The 22,381-nt window shown below is 38.0% G+C and overlaps 1 pseudogene; it reads left to right on the forward strand.

Annotated features, from left to right (window-relative positions):
- Nucleotides 1-11,918: 11,918 nt before the first annotated feature.
- LOC131401978 (small ribosomal subunit protein eS6-like) lies at nt 11,919-12,674 on the forward strand (annotated as a pseudogene).
- The last annotated feature ends 9,707 nt before the right edge of the window (nt 12,675-22,381 follow it).

Below are 22,381 nucleotides of genomic sequence, written 5' to 3' on the forward strand. Positions count from 1 at the left end.
AGTGAACTTTGCGTAAAAGAACAAATTGACTTTTATCTGAGATTTTTCTTTTCTTCCTTTCTTTTCTTTTTTTCTCATAGAAGCATAACCTAGACCTTCCTGACTAGTACAGCTATTATTGTTGTTGTTATTATTATCTCAAAAGATGCTCTTATTTAACAAGTGCTGAATTTAATTATTTTGGAATGCTGCTTTCCAATAAGGAATTTGGAATTTGGAGTAATCATTGATTTTTCTTTTTCTTATACCTACATTCAATCTATTAATAATTCTTTTAGAATTCACCTTCAAAAGACATCACAAATCCAAAAACTTTTCACTACTTTTAAACCATCTTAATCTTTTATCTGGATTACTACAATAGCCTCTTAACTCATCTTCTGCATCCCCGCCTCCCTCCCCAGTCTACGCTCAACACAGCAGCTAGGGATCCTTTTGAAGAGTAAGTCAGATCATGCCACTTCTCTTTTCCAAACCTCCAAAGCTTCCCATTTTGCTTAACATAAAAGTCAAAGTCTTTACAAATGTCTACAAGCCCTACTGATATCTTCTCTCTCTCTCTTTTTTTTTTTTTTTGTGAGGAAGATCAGCCCTGAGCTAACATCTATGCTAATCCTCCTCTTTTTCTGCTGAGGAAGACTGGCTCTGAGCTAACATCTATTGCCAATCTTCCTCCTTTTTTTTACCCCCCAAAGCCCCAGTAGATAGTTGTATGTCTTAGTTGCACATCCTTCTGGTTGCTGTATGTGGGACGCAGCCTCAGCATGGCCGGAGAATCCGTGCGTCGGTGCGCGCCCAGGATCCGAACCCAGGCCGCCAGTAGCGGAGCACGTATGCTTAACCGCTAAGCCACCGGGTCAGCCCGCCCTACCGATATCTTTTTAGTGAGGCCTTTCTTGACCATTCTATTTAAAATTTCAGACCGCCTTCTATGTTCCCCCATATCCCCTCCACTCTTTATCTCCCTTCTCTGCTTTATTTTTTTCCATAGCCCTTGTTGAAAAGCTTAGTCATTAATTACTTATTAACTTTATTATTGTCTATGTCCCTCTGCTGTAATATAAAGTCCATAAGAGTTGTTTGTTTACTGCTATATCTCCAGCATCTAGAATAGTGCCAGGCATATTTAGCACTCAATAAATAGTTTTTAAAAGAGGAAATAAAGATTTCTATCCGGTTAGTGCAAAATAGGTTCATTGCCATATTCGTTATAAATGAATAGGGATATGTAATTATTTAAAAAGTGTATGTCCTTTGTTGTTAAAAAACAATGCAACTTAAAAACATGTGCCATTAAGAGTGCAGATTAAGTTTTATAATTAATTATCATTGTAGAACCTCATAATGTGTTTTACATCCTTTTGGGATCTCGAAGTAGAGAGAGGAGTTTTATTATAATTTTTTGAGGCATAATTTGTCACATGAAACTGCTCTAATGAGAAGAGTTATAGAGTTTTATTTAAAGCCGGTCAGTCATTCTGCTGAGATGTTGAATATTCCACTGTTCCTGGCAATATAAATTAAAACAGATAAAGAATTTTCTTTGTAACGGGACACAGGTGAGTTATGACAGGAGTTTACTTGGACTTCCTTTTTTTCTGTTTATATTTCATGAAGTATAAGTCGGGGGCTGGCCCTGTGGCATAGAGGTTAAGTGCGCTCACTCCGCAGCTGGCGGCCCACGTTCAGATCCCGGGCGTGCACCGATGCACCGCTTGTCAGGCCATGCTGTGGCGGCGTCTCATATAAAGTAGAGGAAGATGGGCGTGGATGTTAGCCCAGGCCCAGTCCTCCTCAGCAAAAAGAGGAGGATTGGCGTGGATGTTAGCTCAGAGCTGATCTTATTCACACACACAAAAAAAGAAAAATATAAGTAGAATTCAAAATTTCCCTTAGGTAGAAAAGTTTTCCCTTAGTCACCTGTTATTGTGATTGAAAAGTTTTCCTGTTATGCCTGATATAATAAAATTGATCTATGAAAAAACCAAGCTTATACATATTAAATGAGTAAAAGTTATTTGATAGCATTAATGTAAAAATTCTTAATTTTGAATACTGAATTTAATATTGCTCCTTCTCATCTCTTGACTTTTAAAATGTGTTAGGACATTAAAAAGAGGTGAATGGAGGGGCTGGCCCTGTGACCTAGTGGTTAAGTTCGGTGCACTCCACTTCGGCAGCCCAGGTTCGATTCCCAGGCATGGACCTACGCCACTCGTCAGTGGCCATGCTGTGACAGTGACCCACATACAAAATAGAGGAAGACTGGCCCAGATGTTAGCTCGCGGTGAATCTTCCTCAAGCAAAAAGAGGAAGATTGGCAGCAGATGTTAGCTGAGGGTTAATCTTCCTTAGCAAAAAAAAAAAAAAAGAGATGAATGGGTTACCACTTTTTTGTGTGTGTGTGAGGAAGATCAGCCCTGAGCTAATATCCATGCTAATCCTCCTCTTTTTTTTTGCTGAGGAAGACTGGCTCTGAGCTAACATCTATTGCCAATCCTCCTCCTTTTTTTTCCCCAAAGCACCAGTAGATAGTTGTATGTCATAGTTGCACATCCTTCTAGTTGCTGTATGTGGGACGCGGCCTCAGCATGGCCGGAGAAGTGGTGCGTAGGTGCGCGCTCAGGATCCCAACCTGGGCTGCCAGTAGTGGAGCGCGTGCACTTAACCGCTAAGCCATGGGGCTGCCCCGGGTAACCACTTTTTTAGCTACACAGTTTTCCTAGTAAAATTAGAGTCTGTTGAAAGTTACCTGCAGATTAGCATATTCATTATGCATTTTATAAAAACTTACAACTGAATAATATAATTTCAGATAGAAAGAAGGAAAGGAACCTGAGTGCTGCATCCCTGATGAAACCCTGATGAACCCCAATAATAGTGTGAATTTGTGCTGGAAATCTTAAGTTTCAGTTTACATAAATAACTTTATTTTCACTAATTCCTACAGAAACTTACTAAAATTAGGGTTCGATATAAAAATTGTTGTGCAATATTATTGAGATATTTTATTACAAGAAAATAATTATTAAATAACAAAAGTTAAATGCAAAAAAGAACCCTTCCAAATAAATTCTATTTAGCTGTTTAAGGCTGTTTCAAAAGTTATGGTTTATTGGTGTTCTGAGAAGGCTATCTCATCACCTACTTATTTGTCCCCCTCTCACCACCTGTACATTATTTTGTAGGTACTAGAAGATATCCTCCAGTAATATGATGTCATTTCTTTCCCTGGAAGTAAAACAATGCGATCCCATGAAGCAATTACATAAACACATTCGGTTACAAATTTCAAAAAAACTCAATAGTAACCATCTTCCACCATGCAGTTGGGACCTAAAGATGACCCAGAATTGTTTGGTTCACACCAAAAAAGTCAGTTAAGATTCGGAAATCATAAAAAACAAATGGTACAAACATATCTTAAACATTTTATCTTTACTTAAAATATATAAATGTCCATTATTCATGAATTTTCCTTGAGTACAAGTCTCCTGATGTATTCTTTCTGGCATGAAAAAATACTCAAAATGGCGTGATGGAATACACAAATTGCCTCATTTCTGATTTCTAGTTTCTGTTTCTTTAAAGTGAAATAGGAGTTGATGATACTTATAAAGCAATTTGAGTGCAGCCTTTTTAGACTTTTAAGACTTTCCCCCCAATTTTTACAGTTGCCTTGAACACTAATTTGACAGCAACATTTTAAAAGTGACTCACCTTTATTGAGGCTTTACAAGGCATTAAATTTAGTTTTTATAGATATAAATCTTTCTTTTCACATTTGTATTTCTTTGGTTTTAAATTTTGCTGTTATATTTTGGCGTTTATTTATAACTTAATAAAATGGAAAATATTGTATTAAATTTAAAAATATTAAAATATTAATATTCATTTATAATTTAATAAGAATATTTTATTAAATTAAGTGATTATACTAATAAGCACAGTTGGCTTAAATAGGTTGGGTATCACATATATAACTCTTAAAAATCTCGCAACTCCTCTGGGAGAGTAGCATACTAGGAGGCACTAGAAAGGAGCCTCAGGGTAAGATTCATCGGACCATGGTGCGTCAGTCAGCCAGTGGGAGTGAGGAGTTAAGTAAATGTCAATTAGGAGAGCTACCACTGTGACTGATTTTATGGAATACTATTGAGGTTTTATATAACCACCGCATTCCCATGCTTAATACTTCTGAATATCTGAAACCTGGGGCAACTAAACATTCCAGAGTTATATTAGTGTATTTGATTAATATTAAATACAGTTATTCTGGTTCCTGGCAGATGGAGGTCAGTGCTGTGATTCTCAGTTTTGTGTTTTGCTGAGGCAGCTTTGCTTTCCTTTTGCTCTGGGTCTACATCTTTCCACACTTTCCAATGTCCACCTGTCACCCTTGGCCACTTTCTCTTAAGTCCACATACTAATCTGGGCTCTTGAGGGGCTTATAGATGGTAAGAAGAGCTTAGGAAGAACAACCCCAAGCAAGTGTATCATAAGCAGAAAAAATGTTTTTCTTGAAAACCAAGAACAGAAAGCTCAAATAATCTTCTTTTATCTCTTTCCCCGCGTGACCTTTAATAAAAGGTAAGGTTTAGGAATAGAAGAAGAGAAGAAAGAAAAGGAGACACCACCTTCCCAATTAGGAGATGCCCTGGGGCCATCTGCCTTTTACCCATAAAGGAAGCAAGTTTCTTAGAGAAAAACTGAGTGAGGAAAAGCCAGATGTAACACCACATGTATTCCTGGGACTTGAAATAGTCCTTCTCCAACGAAAGGCTCAGAAGTGTGCCTTTGGGGCAGGTAGGGGGATAGAAGCCCGACAGCTAGGACTCCACGTCAGTTGCCTTGGGCCGTGACATAAACTGAAAAAGGTTGAGAAAGTACTGCTTTAACCTTTTCACTTGTCGCATGAGGAACACCAGCCCCCAGCGTTGTTGCCTACTTTTGTTTTTATCTCTCCTTGCCCTCCTTTGGAGGCGAAGTGAAGCAAGAAACACCTTGAGTTCCCTCAAGTACACAGCGGATAGTAGCTGCTATTTTGTCCTCCTCCTCTTAACCCACATGGTCTTAACACTTAGGGTGTTGCTGCTCCGTTTGAGGGAGATCGCAGAGTATCAGAAAAGCCTTAACTGCACATAATCCTCACCACAGCTCCCCGATATCATCCAGAGATGGGCCATTCAGCCTCCTCAAGGCCTGAAGTTTCCCCCAGAAACATCTGAAATAGGAAGGAACAATACTCTAACTGAGAGGGCGCATGACAACTCTGGAAACTGCACATGTGGCTGGGACTGGCAGCTAGCCCCTTAAGGTAATCTGACCCAAAGATATTTTTCATATTTGGCTTGCACTTTTAATAAGTAAATACTGAATTTGAATGTATATTTAAATTAGGTTAGATAGGCTTACTCCAATCTACAAAAGGCAACGCCTTCTTTCAGATTCTGTTATTTCCTATTTTATTGCCCTCTCTCCTCATCTCCCAGTATACCTTATACACATACAAACGGTTCTCCACTTATGATGGTTTGACTTGTGATTTTTTGACTATATGATAGTGTGAAAGTGATATGCATTCAGTAGAAACTATCCTTCGATTTTTGACTTTTGATCTTTTCCCGGGCTAGCAGTATGCCGCACGGTACTCGCCTGTGACGCTGGGCAGCAGCAGCGAGCCGCAGCTCCCAGTCAACGACGCCATCACAAGGGTGAATAACTGACACACGCACAACCATTCTGTACCCACACAACCATTTTGTTTCACTTTCAGTAAGTATTCAATAAACTACATGAGATATTCAACACTTTATTGTAAAATTGGCTCTGTGTTAGATGATTTTGCCCAACTGTAGGCTAATGTAAGGGTTCTGAGCACATTTAAGGTAGGCTAGGCTAAGCTATGATGTTTGGTAGGTAAGATGTATTAAATGCATTTTCGACTTATGATATTTTCAACTTACGATGGGTTTATCGAGTCGTAACCCCGTCGTAAGCAGAGTAAGATCAGCATTTGTGCAACTTCCCTGTCCTCTCCAAGCATTGGCGCTTGCTGCTTCCTATTGCTGTCTGCAATAGGTAAAGTGGTCTCCTTCTGTTCCTTTCCTTATTGTAAAGTATCTTTAGCTCTATATTGCCCAGCAAATTTCACCACCCTGTAATACAAGAATAATACCTAACATTCGTATAGCTCTTATGTGCCGGACACAATTCTGCATTTTCTACATGTATCAGATCACTTAATTCTCACAACAGATTTATGGGTAGGTACAATTATTTTTTCTATTTTAAAGAAAAGCAAAGAGGTTAAAAGACTTGCCCAAGGCAGAGATACTATTAGAACTCAGACGGTCTAGCTCCAAAATCCATCTCTTAACCACATGGTATGCAGTGAGCCCTTGTTGACTTCAGCACATAATGTTAGTCATTTTGTGAATACACCGTATACATTTTAGTAATATAAATCTCTTCCCAGCATCAAGCCAACCCCTTGTTCCTACAGAGACGTCAAAGCTTCAATATAGGATCCAGTGTCTCAGGCCCTCTTGCATGTCTCCCTCCTTCTTGCCTGCACCCATGCACATTTTCTTTTCAGTTCTTACATTCTCATATACAAGGGAACTAATTCAGGGCCCTCACTGCAGCCTGAGATTTCTCCTCTGCAGCTGTATCCTGGGCCATCTTCCACTAAATCTGAGGTAAAGGTTTTAGCATTTTTAAAGTTTGGTTAATCCAATCCTAAAACCATCATTGGATGTACTTAGCCCAAGTTTCAGAGAGTCAGCACGAACATGAGATTATCACAGCAGCTTCTCCCACCCACAAAATTTAGAAAAAGAGAAGAACATCCTAGAATCAAACATGATCAGTGCAGTGCTGTTCACCCTAAGCCAATATTTCTCAAGGTACGGTCAGAGGACTTCCTGTATCAGAATCTCCTAGGGAACTGGTTGAAAATACGAATTCATTGTCTACATCCCAAATGCAATAGTTAGAATCTTGCTAGGAGGGTGGAGGCAAGAAAGACATTTTCTTATGTTCCTCAGATGATTTTTAAACACACTAAGTTTTAGAATCATTGGTTAAATACTAGTTCCTTAGCACATACAAAAAGAACAATGGCCGTGGAACCAAGGTATGTCTTGGTCTAGACCAGCACTGTCCAATGGAGAAATAATGCAAGCCATATATGTAATTTTGAATTTTCTAACAGTTACATTAAAAAAGAATAAAGAAACAGATGAAATTAATTTTAGTGATATATTTATTTAAAGCAATATCTCCAAAATAGTATATTTTCAACATGTAGTTAATATAAAAATTAATGAGATATTTTACATTTTTTTGTACTAAGTTTTTGAAATTCGATAGATATTTTATATGTAAAGAATCTCTCAATTCAGACTAACCACATTTCAAGTGCTCAATAGCTACATGTGGTTAGTGCCTACTGGATTTGAGAAAGCAGGTCTAGATCCAATTACTGCTACCAGCCATATGCCAAAAGAGCACTGGTATTTTCTGGGGTGAGGGAGTAGTCAGAAAAATAAAATAAAATAAAATAGGGGCCTGGCCCAGTGGAATAGCGGTTAAGTTTGCATGCTCCACTTCAGGGACCTGGGGTACGCTGGTTCGAATCCTGGGCGCAGACCTGCTCACAGCTCAACAAGCCATGCTGGGGTGGCGTCCCACATAGAAGAACTAGAAGGACCTACAACTAGGATATACAACTATGTACTGGGGCTTTGGGGAGAAAAAGATTAAAAAAAAAGAGGAAGATGGGCAAGAGATGTTAGCTTAGGACCAATCTTTAAAAAAAAGAAAAGGCATCAGTATGAAAAATAAAATAAAATAAAATAATAAATAAAGACTTTTTGGTTCCAACTGCACCAAGAGAGCAATCCATTCCTGTCTGTTGTTCAGGGTCCACTACCAGTGACTGCAAGGTTTGCACCTCCATGATGTGGGCCTTTCCTGGGATCCTCCTCTTCTTTCTTTTTTGAATTATTCCTGTTGTCCCATAAGGTTCCCATTGTTTTGGCCTCACAATCCTGAATTGAGGGTGGCCCATGCTCAGTAATATAGACCCCACTCTGTGAGCTGCTTTAATCCTAGCGGAACCAGCTTTGTTTGTTCCTACTGCTGCTGTAAGCACTTCCTACCCCTCTACATGCAGGGGCCCGTTGAGAAGTAGATTATCTCTGCCATGTCTCATTCCCCAAATCTCACCTTTTGTCAGCATTGAAACCACATAGCCTTGGTTAAAATTATCCTTCTCATAGTGATGCAGACATTCTTTTCTGCCACCTATTTTTCTGCTCCAGCAGAAATTTGCTCTATTTCCTTTGGAGTTACATATTACTCTTTCTGCCCTGACTGAGGAATAGGATGAAAAGGAAAATTGATCCTGGAGTGAAGAACACAGAGCAGTCTAGCAATATGACTGGATCAGAAGTTTACATACTGAGGCTCTGTCTTGAGATCAGCCCACTACTTTAGAAGTGAATCTTTGTCTTCATCAAGACCATGGTCCACTTACTAGATCCTGTCCTGGTGCAGTAGCCTTGCTCTTCTTAGGGGGATTTACCCATAAATAGTGCAACAGCCCTTCAGGTTTGAGGTTCTTCAGTGGTCTTACCTCTTAAACCTGTCTATGTACTCACTTTGGTCAGCTTACCTACACCAGATGTTGGTGATAAGAATTCCAAATTCCGAATCATGTGTTATTAGGTGTCTTTGGCCTCCAAACTCCATGATTCAGCGAGGACCCTGTGAACCCCCAAGAATTTCTCTTGCCTAGATCACAGGCAGTCTGAGAGGGCATTCTCCAAGAACTACACCCTAAACTTAGAACTCAAAGTCTTACTACTTGAATGGAGTGAAGGGCAAGAAAACATAAATACAAGGAAAAAATGAATCATAGAAATAAAAGGCGTTTCTTTCAGAGTCTGAAATCTGAGCTGGAGTAAGCCACATCTCCTAAGCCTTCCTAGGGCTGCAGTTGTGTTTTTGGAGTTAGTTTGGGGCATGAGACCTGTCTGAGAAGGACTCTTTCAATCACTATGTCAATCTTATGACATCAGCCACATTGGAGGCTGGCACTCCAAACATGCAGACATGAAGAACACTAGGTCACTGCTGGAGCTTTAACACTGACCATCACTCCAAAAGCGTCCCCTAGCAAAGAAAAACTTAGTGAGAGATGGGAGATGTCTAGGACAATTTCTGAATATCTTGCTAGATGGTACCAATACCCAAGACCCACAATATGAAAGAGAAAGCCATTCTGCAGAGGAATGTGATGAGTTCAGTTTTGGTTGTCATGTCTGAGTTGTCTGTGGTATGCAGGGGTAAATGTTTAGTGGACAATTGGATCTACTGGTCTGAAGCTCAAATTACAGAGAATTTTTGGGATAGGGATAAAGATTTGTGAGGCAGAAGAAAAAGGGAAGTAGTTGAAACTCAAGATGATCTTTAGATCTTCTGCAGCCCTTTTACTCTGTTTTTCTGCTTTTCATGTTGTTGATGACATTTAATTTTTGCCTACCAGTTTAAAGCATGATGTTAAAAGTTACAGAGAATGTCACTCACCTTTTGTATCTTTTGTGATACAATGCATTGATTCCATATTTAATTCTTCTATCTAAAGATTTTCTTTTGAAGAATATTAACTGGTGCAGAAAAGGAAAGGGTAGTGGAGTATTGTGATGATGATTCTGATGGAAAGCTCCTGATTGGGTTCCTCTCATTCCTGGGCAGATTTTATACTTTGACTTTTAGTGTCTTCGTTTAGGAATATTTCTCATAATGGAGTTGAGAACATATTCATCACAATATTTGAAAGGCCTATTAAAAGATTGAAATTTCTAGGCCCCTTCCAGACCTACCATATTATAATATTATACCATATTATAATACCTCAAACTAATGTTTAAGAATCTGTGGCTTGATAATTGTGATTCTATTGAAGATAAGTATTGATGTAACCACCTTTGAAGCAGTTCTCAAACTTTAGTGTGTATATCAGTCACTTGAATGCTTGTTAAAAATACCGATTCGGCAGGTCTAGGAAAAGGTCAAGAGATTTGCATTTTTAATAAACACTCCATAGCTATGATCACCTGATTGCACTTGGGGAAATAATATCAAGTATTTGGCTATCTGAGGGTTTCCAGGATAGGTTTAGAACAGAGTTTCTTAACCTGAGATCCAAATACCCCAAGAAGCCCATGGATAAAATTTAGAGGATCCGTGAAATTGGATGGGAAGAATAATACATCTTTATTTTCAGTAACTTCCAACTAAAACTTAGCAATTTAAAATTATAAATGTAGGCAACAAACCGCAATAATAAGAGCAGTTCCTCTAACCTTATCACTAACAGAAAACACGGATATTTTTATATCACATTAGAGTTGTTGCAAATATCTTGAAATGTTGTTTACAACCATCACAACTTTGAAATTATGATAGTCATTAGACTGCTATTGGATCTCATCTAATTTAATAAAGAAGTATACATATAATTCTGACTAAATTTTTAAAAACATTATGATAACTGTGCCTTAATAAAATTGGTTTCTTTCATAATCCTACATACTTTTTAATGTATTTAAAAAGCATTATGAGAAGAGGTCTGTGGCTTCACTGAAGTGTTAAAAATATCCATGACACAAAAAAAGGTTAAGAACCTTAGTGTGGCGAAGAAGAGTCCGCATATTGAGACATCAGAGAGGTGTATTTCTTAATTCCATGAAGAATAACAATGCACGAATACTTACACACCAAAAGAGGTTCTTGTCCCAGCCCCCACTCCTCATTCTTGACTAACTTTTCACTCTTCAGTATTTCTTTCCGTGGACTATACATCCCCCTAATTTGTTTACTGCTCCTCAGTGGTTGAATGGCTCTGTTTTCCATAAGGATAGCAGATTTAATCACAGATCTCAAGCCCATTATGAACATTAATTAATGTCTGACATCTCTTAATGAGGTAGGTAAAAACTATCATCATTTCACAGATGGAAAAATCAGGTCTAGGCAAGTTTGGTAACTTGTTCTTAGGCCACCCAAGAGATTGTGGCTCATTTCTAGAATCAATGCTTATTCTCCTCACATGCAAACTTTTTTGATTCACCATACACCAATCTGTTGGAAAAACAACCTGTTTTGCAAAACATTTCGTTGATGATAGATGTGGAAATAATCTTTCTTAGGGTAAAAACATCTGATGGTATCAATATTCATGCTACTTCGGTACCAATAATTTATTTTCTGTTTTGTTCTCTGAAGAAGAATAGATGTCCTGGTTGGAGAGAAAAAGCCCCAAGCCAAAATAAACCATTAAAAACCACTATCCATTTTGAAATAAAGCAATTAGCTTCTTCTTTTATTTAGAAACTTTACCCGGTTAGAGAGTTGGAGACAAACAAAATGAACATTGGTTGTCAAAATGCATTGATTTAATTTTTGCCCCTAAGATACCACACACAGTCAGTGAGTAAGGACTTTTGTCTTTTTTTTGGTCAGTTTGTTTCTTATGGATTCATGTTGCTTTGATCAATGTTGTTTGTGTGTCTGATCTTAATCTAAGTTTTTTGTTGTTTGACTAGTCCATCTGGTTAGACAGGATAGTGCAAAAAATTTGAAAATACTTTGGGAGTTGTCTTTTTAAATGATATTTGTTTTTATCTATTGCTTTGTTAAATTCCTACTGGCCTGGCAAAGAAGGGAAACAGAGGGAACACACAAGCAAAAATGAAGGGCACAAATGAATGAATAAACAATTGAGAGAGAAGGGATAGCTTCTCCTTAGAGAAAAATTCCAACTAATATATATAGAGGAATGAGGAAAATTGAAAGTCTTCATTAGCCTCTTTTTTTGTGGTGCCTCGGAGGTAGTCGGCTGCTTCAGGATGAAGCTGAACATCTCTTTCCCGGTCACTGGCTGCCAGAAACTCATGGAAGTGGACGATGAATGCCAACTTTGTACATTTTGTGAGAAGCGTATGGCCACAGAAGTTGCTGCTGACGCTCTGGGTGAAGAGTGGAAGGGTTATGTGGTCCGAATCAGTGGTGGGAATGACAAGCAGGGTTTCCCCATCAAGCAGGGTGTCTTGACCCATGGCCGTGTCTGCCTGCTATTGAGTGAGGGGCATTCCTGTTACAGACGGAGGAGGACTGCAGAAAGAAAGCACAAATCTGTTGGGGGTTGCATTGTGGTTGCCAATCTGAGTGTTCTCAACTTGTTCATTGTGAAAAAAGGGGAGAAGGGTATTTCTGGACTCGCTGATACTACTGTGACTCGTCGTGTGGGGCTCAAAAGAGCTAGCAGAATCTGCAAACTTTTCAATCTCTCTAAAGAGGATGATGTCCGCTAGAATGTTGTGAGAAAGCCCCTAGACAAAAAAGGTAAGAACCTAGGACCAAAGCACCCAAGATTCAGCATCTTGTTCCTCCACGTGTCCTGCAACACAAACGGCGGCCTATTGCTCTGAAGAAACAGTGTACTAAGAAAAACAAGGAAGAGGCTGCAGAATATGCTGAACTTTTGGCCAAGAGAGTGAAGGAGACCAAAGAAAAACACCAGGAACAGATTGCCAAGAGACGGGGGCTGTCCTGAGAGCTTCTACCTCTAAGTCTGAGTCCAGTCAAAAATGAAATTTTCTAAGAGTAACAAGATCAGATATCCAAAAAAAAAAAAAAAAAAAAAAGAAGAAGAAGAAAGAAAATCTTCGTTAGACAAACACCATATTGATAATTATCAGAGGCAAAATATATTGAAGGATGCTAAAATTAGTGGGTAAAAGTTTGAGGAGAAGCAGGATATTTGCATAGTCTCAGTATTTCCCCTAAGATATTTATTAATGACAAGGGAAGGGGAATAATTACATGGAGGAACTTGGCAGAGACCACCATGTCTCCTGACTTTATGCTCTGAGAAGGGCACAGTGCCATTTCTGTGGTGTTCTTGCCAAAAATGCATAACCTTCATCTAAACATGAGAAAGCATCAGACAAACCCAAATCGAGGGATATATGACAAAATAACTCCACCAGTATCTCTGCCAAAGTGTCAAGGTCACGAAAGAGAGAGAAAGACCAAGGAACTATCTCAGATTGAAGGAGACTAAGGAGACTTGACAACTAAATGCAATGTGGGATCCTGGATTAGATCCTGCATCAGAAAATGGACCTTAGTGGAAAAATGTTAAAGTCTGTAGTTTAGTCACTAGTATTGTACCAACATTAATTTCCTGATTTTGATAACTGTACTGTGGTATGTAAAATGTTAACATTAGAGGAAGCTGGATGAAAGGTATATGGAAACTACTATTTTTGCAACTTTTCTGTAATTCTGAAATTATTTCAAATTTGAAAAGTCAAGAGGGCATTTATAGCAGTTCCCTAAATAACTCTGCATAGATGGTGGGAAAAAAAGATTTCGATGGCCTTGAAATATCTGGATAATATATCTTTCCAACTCAGTCCAATAACTCTTTACCTGGGCATATACAGTTTGAGAACTTTACCTCTTTTAAACGCATAGAAGATCATAGCCTTTTTCTATATGAAATACTCTATTTTTTCCTCATATGACATAGGCACTCAAAAAATATTTGTATAAAATGGAAACAATGATTGCTGTCCTGCTTTTCCCTGCTGAACTTACAGTGTGGTTATAAAGTGTAAAAAAGATAAAGGAAGTGGAAAGTATTTTGCAAGTTGTAAGCATTGTACCGGTGTAAGGTGTTATTTTGATTATTGATGGAAAATTGTCTAAGGTATTTTTGTAATTTATATATACATCGAATCAGTTTCTCCTCTTACTTTCTCTTTACTCTAATCATATTTCCACATGTTTACCAGGCTTAAAATTTCAAAATTGCCCTTGAAAATAAGGACTGAAGGAGAGGGGATGGGTGTCAGTTACCAAAACTCCGGCTAGTCATCTTAAAACATGCCCTTCACCTTTGTCCTTCGCTTTTATTCTCTTCTATGCCATAAGAAATTATAGACAAAAAAAGGAAAAAATTTAGAGCAGGGTAGGGCCCTAGAGTAATCTAACTCAGATCTCTTAAACATACCTGATTATAAGAATCACATAGTGAGGTCATTTCGAATATGAATTCCTGGAACCCTGCAATCATAATCTATGGGAGGGAGCCTAGAATCTGTATTTCAAAAATGAGTTTCAGCTGATTATTATTGACAAGCAAATTTAAAAGCACTGTCATTTTATAGATAAAGAAATTGAGACAAAATGACCAAATTTATTTAAAAAATAGCATACACTATCTGGTAGATATTAATTTCTGGAATATAGTCTAGAATAGGAAACAATTTTGTAAACAACTCTAGTACATACTTCACTAGGGGACCAAACAAAGCTGAATGCAACTAATTCTTCCTTGGGAGGAAGAGGATCAGGAAAGCCACCAGAGACTTTTGTAATACTGCACCTGCTGGATAGACAGCAGAGGGTGAATATTCCAAGAAGAAAGGACAATATGCAGAGACACATACATGTGCATGGCATTCTCAGGGACTGGGAGTGGTCCAGTGGCCTGGACTGTGGTGTGCAGTGGTGTGATGGTGAAAGCTCAAAGAAGAAAGGCAGGCTGGGGCCAGAATTTGAAAGCCGGGAAGACTTTGCTAAAAGGTTTGTTCTTATATATCACCAGAAGCACAGGCAACAAAAGCAAAAATAGATAAGTGAGACTGCATCAAACTGAAAAGTTTCTGTGCAGCAAAGGACACCATCAACAGAATGAAGAGGCAACCTACAGAATGGGAGAAAATATTTGCAAACCAGTTATCCAATAATGGGTTAATATCTAAAATATATAAGAAGCTCATAAAACTCAATAGCCGAAAAACTAACAACCAATTAAAAAGTGGGCTAAAAACTTCAATAGATATTTCTTCAAAGAAGACATACAGGGGTCTGCCCGGTGGCGCAGCGGTTAAGTGTGCGTGCTCCGCTTCGGCGGCCCGAGGGTTTGCAGGTTTGGATCCTGGTAGCGCACCGACGCACAGCTTGTCAAGCCATGCTGTGGTGGTGTCCCATATAAAGTAGAGGAAGATGGACACAGATGTTATCCCAGGGCCAATCTTCCTCGGCAAAAAGAGGAGGGTTGGCATCCGATGTTAGGGTGCCATCCGATCAGGGCTGATCTTCCTCACAAAAAAAAAGACATACAAATGGCCAACAGGTATACGAAAAATGGTCAACATCACTAATTATCAGGGAGATGCAAATCAAAACCACAATGAGATATGACCTCACACCTGTTAGGATGTCCATTGTCAAAAAAAACAGAAAATAACAAGTGTTGGTAAGGATGTTGAAAAATTGGAACACTTGTGCACTGTTGATGGTAATTAAAATGGTGCAGCCACTACAGAAAACAGTATGAGGTTCCTCAAAAAATTGAAAATAGAACTACCATATGATCCAGCCATCCTACTTTTGGATATTTATTTAAAAGAATTGAAAACAGAATCTCAAAGATACTTTGCGTTCCCATGTTCATTGCAGCATTATTTACAATAGGCAAGAGGTGGAAACAACTTACATGTTCATTAACAGATGAATGAATAAAGAGAATGTGGTACATACATACAATGGAATATTATTCAGCCTTAAAAAAGAAGAGAATGCTATCATATGCTACGATATGGATGAACCTTGAGGACATTATGCTAAGTGAAATAAGTCAGTCACAGAAGGACAAATACTGCCTGATTCCACTTGTATAAGGTATCTAAAGTAGTCAAACTCATAGAAACAGAAAGTAAAATGGTAGTTGCCAAGGGCTGATGGGGGGTGGGCTGGAAGTGGGGAGTTGCTGTTCAATCCTGTATTTTCTATTTCCATTTAAATCATAACAATTAGCTAGTTTCTTGAAGTTGAATTCTCAGAATAATCTTGGACCTCTCCCTCAAGATTTTCCTTTTCTTCCTTTGTGCCTTCCTTCTTTCTCTCCTTGTTTCCTTCCTTTCCATAGTTATTTGCCAGGCGCTGTATTAGTCATTGATAGTACTAGTGAAAAAGCAGATGCAGCCCCCATTCCTCACGGAGCTTATAATACAGTGGGGAATACAGATAATAAACATAATAAATGAATAAAATAATTACAGTTTGTGAGAGGTGCCATAAAGAAAATGTATAGGGTGATATGATAGAAATTTGCTAAGGTAAAGGAGCTGGAGGAGCCTAATTCAGGTAGGCCTCCTGAAACTGAGTCTTGAAGGATGAGAAAGCCAATGTCAAATGCTGCCAAAACATGAGCAATTATAAACATGAAAACTTTTTGTTCTGAAACAATCACTGTTAAGAGAAGGAAAAGATAAACCTACAGACTGAGAGAAAATATTTAGAAGTCTCATTTCTGACAAAAGACTTCATATTCATTGCATGTTCATTGCAGCATTATTTGCAGTGGCCAAGACATGGAAACAACCTAAGTGTCCACTGATGGATGAATGGATAAAGAAAATGTGGTGTATATATACACTGAAATATTATTCAGCCATAAAAAGGAATGAAATCTTGCCATTTATGACAACATGGATGGACCTTGAGGGCATTATGCTAAGTGAAATGTCAGACAGAGAAAGACAAATACTGTAGGATTTCACTTACATGTGGGATCTAAAACAAACAAACAAAAAAAACAAGCTCATGCCTACAGAGAACAGATTGCTGGTTGCCAAAGTTGAGGGGTGGGGGGGTGGGCAAAGTGAGTGAAGGAGATCAAAAGGTACAAATTTCCAGTTATAAAATAAATAAGTAGTGGGGATGTAATGTACAGCATAATAACTATAGTTTGTAATGTACAGCATAATAACTATAGTTAATACTGTACCGCATAGTTGAAAGTTGCTAAGAGAGTAAATCTTCAAAGTTCTCATCACAAGAAAAAATTTTGTAACTATGCATGGTGACAGATGTTAACTAGACTTATTGTGGTGATCATTTCCCAATATATACAAATAGCAAATCATTATTTTATACACCTGAAACTAATATAATGTTATATATCAATTATACCTCAATAAAATAAGGCTTTTATTCAGAATGTAAAGAATTCACAAAATTCAACAAGAAATAACTCAAAAGACAGAAACATAAGTTTTGAACTGACACTTTACTCAAAAAGACATATTGATGGTAAATAAGCATATGAAAAGATGCCAATACTCATGATGGAAACACAAAGTAAAGTCACAATGAAACACCCCTATACGTCTATTAGAAGGTAAAAAAAAAAATCCTGACACTACCAAGTGTTGACAAAGATGTGGAACAACTGGAATCCTCGTGCTTTGCTGATAAGACTATAAAACAGTATGGCCACTTTGAAAAACTGTTTAATAGTTTTTTTTAACAAACAAATTTAAACATATACAGTGCTTATATGTTTACTTATTCTTATATGGGAGTAGCAGTCTTACTCCCAAATATTTACCCAAGAGAACTAAAAACTTATGTGCACACAAAAATCTGTACACGCATGTTTATTTCAGCTTTATTTTTAATTGTTAAAACTTGGAAACAACTCCAATGTGAATAAATGAATCAACAGTTTGTGGTATATCTATACACTGGAATACTACTTAGCAACACAAGGGAGAAAGTAACCCTGATGGATTCATGCAACAACATGTGTGAATCTCAAAGGTATTTTGTTAAGTGAAAGAAGCTAGAACCCAAAGGCATCATATTGTATGACTCCATTTATATGACATTCTGGGAAAGGCGAAACTATTGAGATAGAAGACAAATCTGAGGTTGCCAGGAGTGGGGTGTGGGGAGGGGTTGATCACAAAGAGGCAGCAAGCAGGAATTTTTGGGGTGATGAAACTTTTTGGATCATGACTGTGATGGTATACACAGTTCTATGCATTTGTCAAAATCCATAGAAATATACATCACAAAGAGTGAATTATGTAAATTTAAAACATGTAAAGTGTTATTATTGATTTCTAGTTTAATTCCATTGTGGTCTGAAAGCAGGCATTGTATGATTTCTATTTTTTTTAATTTGTTGAGGTGTTTTATGTCTCAGGATGTGGTCTATCTTGGTGAATGCTCCATGCAAGCTTGAGAAGAAAGTGTGATCTGCTATCATTGGATGAAGTGCTCTATAGATGTCAATTATATCTAGTTGATTGATGATGCTGTTGAGTTCAACTGTGTCCTTACTGATTTTCTGCCTGCTAGATCTGTCCATTTCTGAGAGAGGGGTGTTGAAGTCGCCAAATATGATAGTGGATTTGTCTATTTCTGCTTATAGTTCTATCAGTGTTTGCCTGACATAGTTTGACACTCTGTTGTTAGGCACATGCACGTTCACAATTGTTATGTTTTCTTTGAGAATTGACCCCTTTATCATTATATAATGCTTTTATTTATCTCTGATAACTTTCCTTACTTTAAAGTCTGCTCTGTCTGAGATTACTATAGCTACTGTTGCTTTGTTTTGATTATTGTTAGCATGGTATATTTCTCTCTGCCCATTTGCTTTTAATCTATATGTGTCTTTGTATTGAAAGTGGGTTTCTGGTAGACAACATATAGTTAGGTCATGTTTTTTGATCCCTTCTGACGTTCTCTGTTTTTTAAGTGGTACATTTAGATCATTGACATTTAAAGTGTTTTTTGATATAGTTGACATATACTTACTATATTCATTACTGTTTTCTATTTGTTTCTCTTGTGTGTTGGTTTTTTTTGTTTGTAAGGAGGACTAGCCCTGAGCTAACATCCGATGCCAATCCTCCTCTTTTTTCTTGAGGAAGACTGGCCCTGGGCTAACATCCGTGCCCATCCTCTTCTACTTTATACGGGACGCCGCCACAGCATGGCTTAGCAAGCGGTGCGTTGGTGCGCGCCTGGGATCCGAACCTGCGAACCCCAAGCTGCCACAGCAGAGCACGCACAGTTAACCACTGCGCCACTGGGCCGGCCCCTGTTTCTTTTGTTTTTTTGTTCCTGTTTTTGTCTTCCACTCTTTTTCTGCCTTTTATGGTTTTAATTGAGCATTTTGTATGATTCCATTTTCTCTCCTTTCTTAGCATATCAGTTACAGTTTTTTAAAACTTTTTTAGTGGTTACCCTAGAGTGCAATATATATTTACAACTAATCCAAGTCCATTTTCAAATAACACTATACTACTTCCTGGGTAGCATAAGTATTTTATAATAACAAAATAATCCTAATTCCTTACTCCCATCCCTTGTATCATTGCTGTTATTCATTTCACTTATATGTAAGCACACATAAGCATACATATTCATAAGCGTACATAATCAAATACATTGTTATTTTAAACAAACTGTTATCTGTTAGATAGATTAAGAATAAGAAAAATAAGAGTTTTTGGTTTACTTTCACTTATTCCTTCTTCAACTCTCATCCTTTCTTTATGTAGATCTGAATTTCTGACCTATATTATTTTCCTTCTCTCTAAAGAACCTCTTTTAACATTTCTTGCAGAGCAGGTCTATTGGCAACATAGTCCCTCAATTTTTGTTTGCCTGAGAAAGTCTTTATTTCTCCTTCACTTTTGAAGAATAATTTCATAGAGTATAGAATTCTAGGTTGGTGGGTTTTTTTCTCTGAACACTTTAAATATTTTACTCAACTTTCTACTTGCTTGCATGGTTTCTGAGAAGTTAGATGTAATTCTCATCTTTTTTCCTCTATAGGTAAGATGTTTTTATATTCTGGCTACTTTCAGGATTTTTTCTTTATTTTTGGTTATAATTTGAAGATATACCTAAGTGTAATTTTTGGGGGCTTTTATCTTGCTCAGTATTCTTTGAGCTTCCTGGATCTGTGGTTTGGTGTCTGACATTAATTTGGGAAAATTCTTGGTCATTATCTTTTCAAATATTTCTTCTGTTCCTTTCTCTCTTTTTTCTCCTTCTGGTAATCCCATTACACATATGTTACATCTTTTGTAGTTGTCCCACAGTCCTTGGATATTCTGTTCTTTTTTTTTTTTTCAGTCTTTGTTCTTTTTGCTCTACAGTTTTCAAGGATTCTATTGATATATCCTCTAGCTCAGAGATTCTTTCCTCAGCCATGTCTGACCTACTAATAAGCTCCTCAAATCCATTCTTTGTTTCTGTTACAGTGATTTTTATTGCTAGCATTTCTTTCTGAATCTTTCTTAGGGTTTCCATCTCTCTGCTTACATTACCCATCTGTTCTTGCATGCTGTTTACTTTATCCATTAGAGCTCTTAGCATATTAATCACAGTTGTTTTAAATTCTCAGTCTGATGATTCCAACATCCTTGCCATGTTTGATTTTGATACTTACTCTGTCTCTTCAAATTATGTTTTTTGTGTTTTGGTATATGCCTGGTAAATTTTCTTGATAGCTGTATGTGATGCACTGGGTAAAAGGAACTGCTGTAAATAGGCCTTTAGTGATGTGGCAGTGAGGTGTTGGGGAGGGGAAGCATTCTATAGTCCTAAGATTAGGTCTCAGTTTTTCAGTGAGCCTATGCCTCTGCACTGTGAACTTCATGACTGTTTCTCAGGTTTTTTTTTTTGCCCCCTTAGGTGAGACAGGATGGCTAGAGTGGGCTGGAGTTGGGTATTTCCCCTCCCCTAGGTCAATTAGGCTCTGATAATACTCCAGTAGGTTAAGCTCTTGTTAGGCAGTTTTCCCTGAGGGTGGGCCTTGTTAAGAAGAACAGAGTGCTCTGGAGTATTTCAGAATGGTTCCTTTTCCCCTCCTCCTGCCAGGAGCACAAGGGGATTTTTCTCAGATATTTACTGTGGGAACCTAGTCAAACTCCTGGAGGTAAATCTCACAATGTTCTGGGGGCCCCTCTATGACTGGATCACCCCAGAGTTCTTCACTTTCAGAGTTGTCCACACTGAGCCTTCACCAATCTGTCCATTACAGTTCAGGTTTTCCTACCCTGGCACTGGTTCTGGAGGTGGTTTCTGCGCACAAGTCTCTGCTCTGGTAAGCTTCGGTTCTCTCTATTTGCCTGTCCATCTCTCTACTCTTGGGGGCAGCAGTTTACCCTGTGTCCTCCCCTGTCTTATGGATCCAAGAATAGTTGTTTGTTGATTTTTCAGTCTGTTCAGCTTTTTACTTGTTATCAGGATGGAGCGGTAACTTCCAAGCTCCTTACGAGCAGAACTGGAAACTGAAAGTGAAAACATATAAATTTTTTAAAAATCAAGCAAGATAAGGGTCAGGAAAAAACTTGTGGATTTTTAAAGTTGTGTGTGTCATCAGTGACTGAGCAGTTTTGATGAAGTGGAGCTCATTGAATCCAAATTGCTTTATGTTTAAGAGGAAGTGAGGTGAGTAAATGGAAACATGTAGTGTAGACAACTCTTTCAAGATGTTTGGCTATAAAGTGGAAAGGGAAATAGCTGGATGAGAATGTGAGTCCATAAAAGTTTTAAATTTTTTATGTGAGACCGATTAGGACTACAACTAACAAAAATGTACTGACTTCTACTGGGAAAATTATAGAATTTAATAAAAGATATAAAATGGCCAAATAAGTAGATATATCATGTTCACTGATGGGATAACTTAATGTTATGAAAAATTTCTGTGTTCCCTGAATTAATTTATAAATCCAAACAATCTCAATAAAAATGCTAATAGAATTTTTGTGTGTGTGGATTTTGCCAAATGGATTCCAAAATTCATTAGGACTAGCAAATATATAAGAATGCCAACATATGGGGCCGGCCCAGTGGCATAGTGGTTAAGTTCTTGCACTCTGCTTCAACGACCTGGGGTTCGAGGATTCGGATCCTGGGCACAGACCTACACACTGCTCATCGAGCCATGCCGTGGCAGCATCCCATACACAAAATAGAGGAACGTTGGCACAGATGTTAGCTCAGGGACAGTCTTCCTCAAGAAAAAAGAGGAAGATTGGCAATAGATGTTAGCTCAGGGCCAATCTTCCAAAAAAAAAAAAAAAAAGAATGCCAAAACAATCTTTGAATATATTAGAAACTGCCTTATCAATTTTCAAGACACATTATAAAGCTGTATTAATAGAAACAGTTTGGTACTGGTGCAGGAATAGATATTCGAAATTGAGATATGAGTGGGGTCCCTCTGACGAAGAATGCTATAACCCTGCCAACATAGTATACTGTAAATCTTCCTCTTTGCCCTTCTGAAAGTGACCTGGGACCCTTTACCAAGGTATCTGTGCATGGGAAGAGGGAAATAGCCAGATTTTTTTGGAATGACTAAGATAGAATTGGAGTTGATGTTAAATCCTGGGGATCCCAAATGCTTTTTGGTCCAATAGTCAGAGTGGAGATTGATAGAGATTAGATGATAAATAGTTCTTTGGTCTGATTCCTTCTCACA

The sequence above is a fragment of the Diceros bicornis genome (assembly GCF_020826845.1).
Source record: "Diceros bicornis minor isolate mBicDic1 chromosome 3 unlocalized genomic scaffold, mDicBic1.mat.cur SUPER_3_unloc_1, whole genome shotgun sequence".
Classification (NCBI taxonomy): Eukaryota; Metazoa; Chordata; class Mammalia; order Perissodactyla; family Rhinocerotidae; genus Diceros; species Diceros bicornis.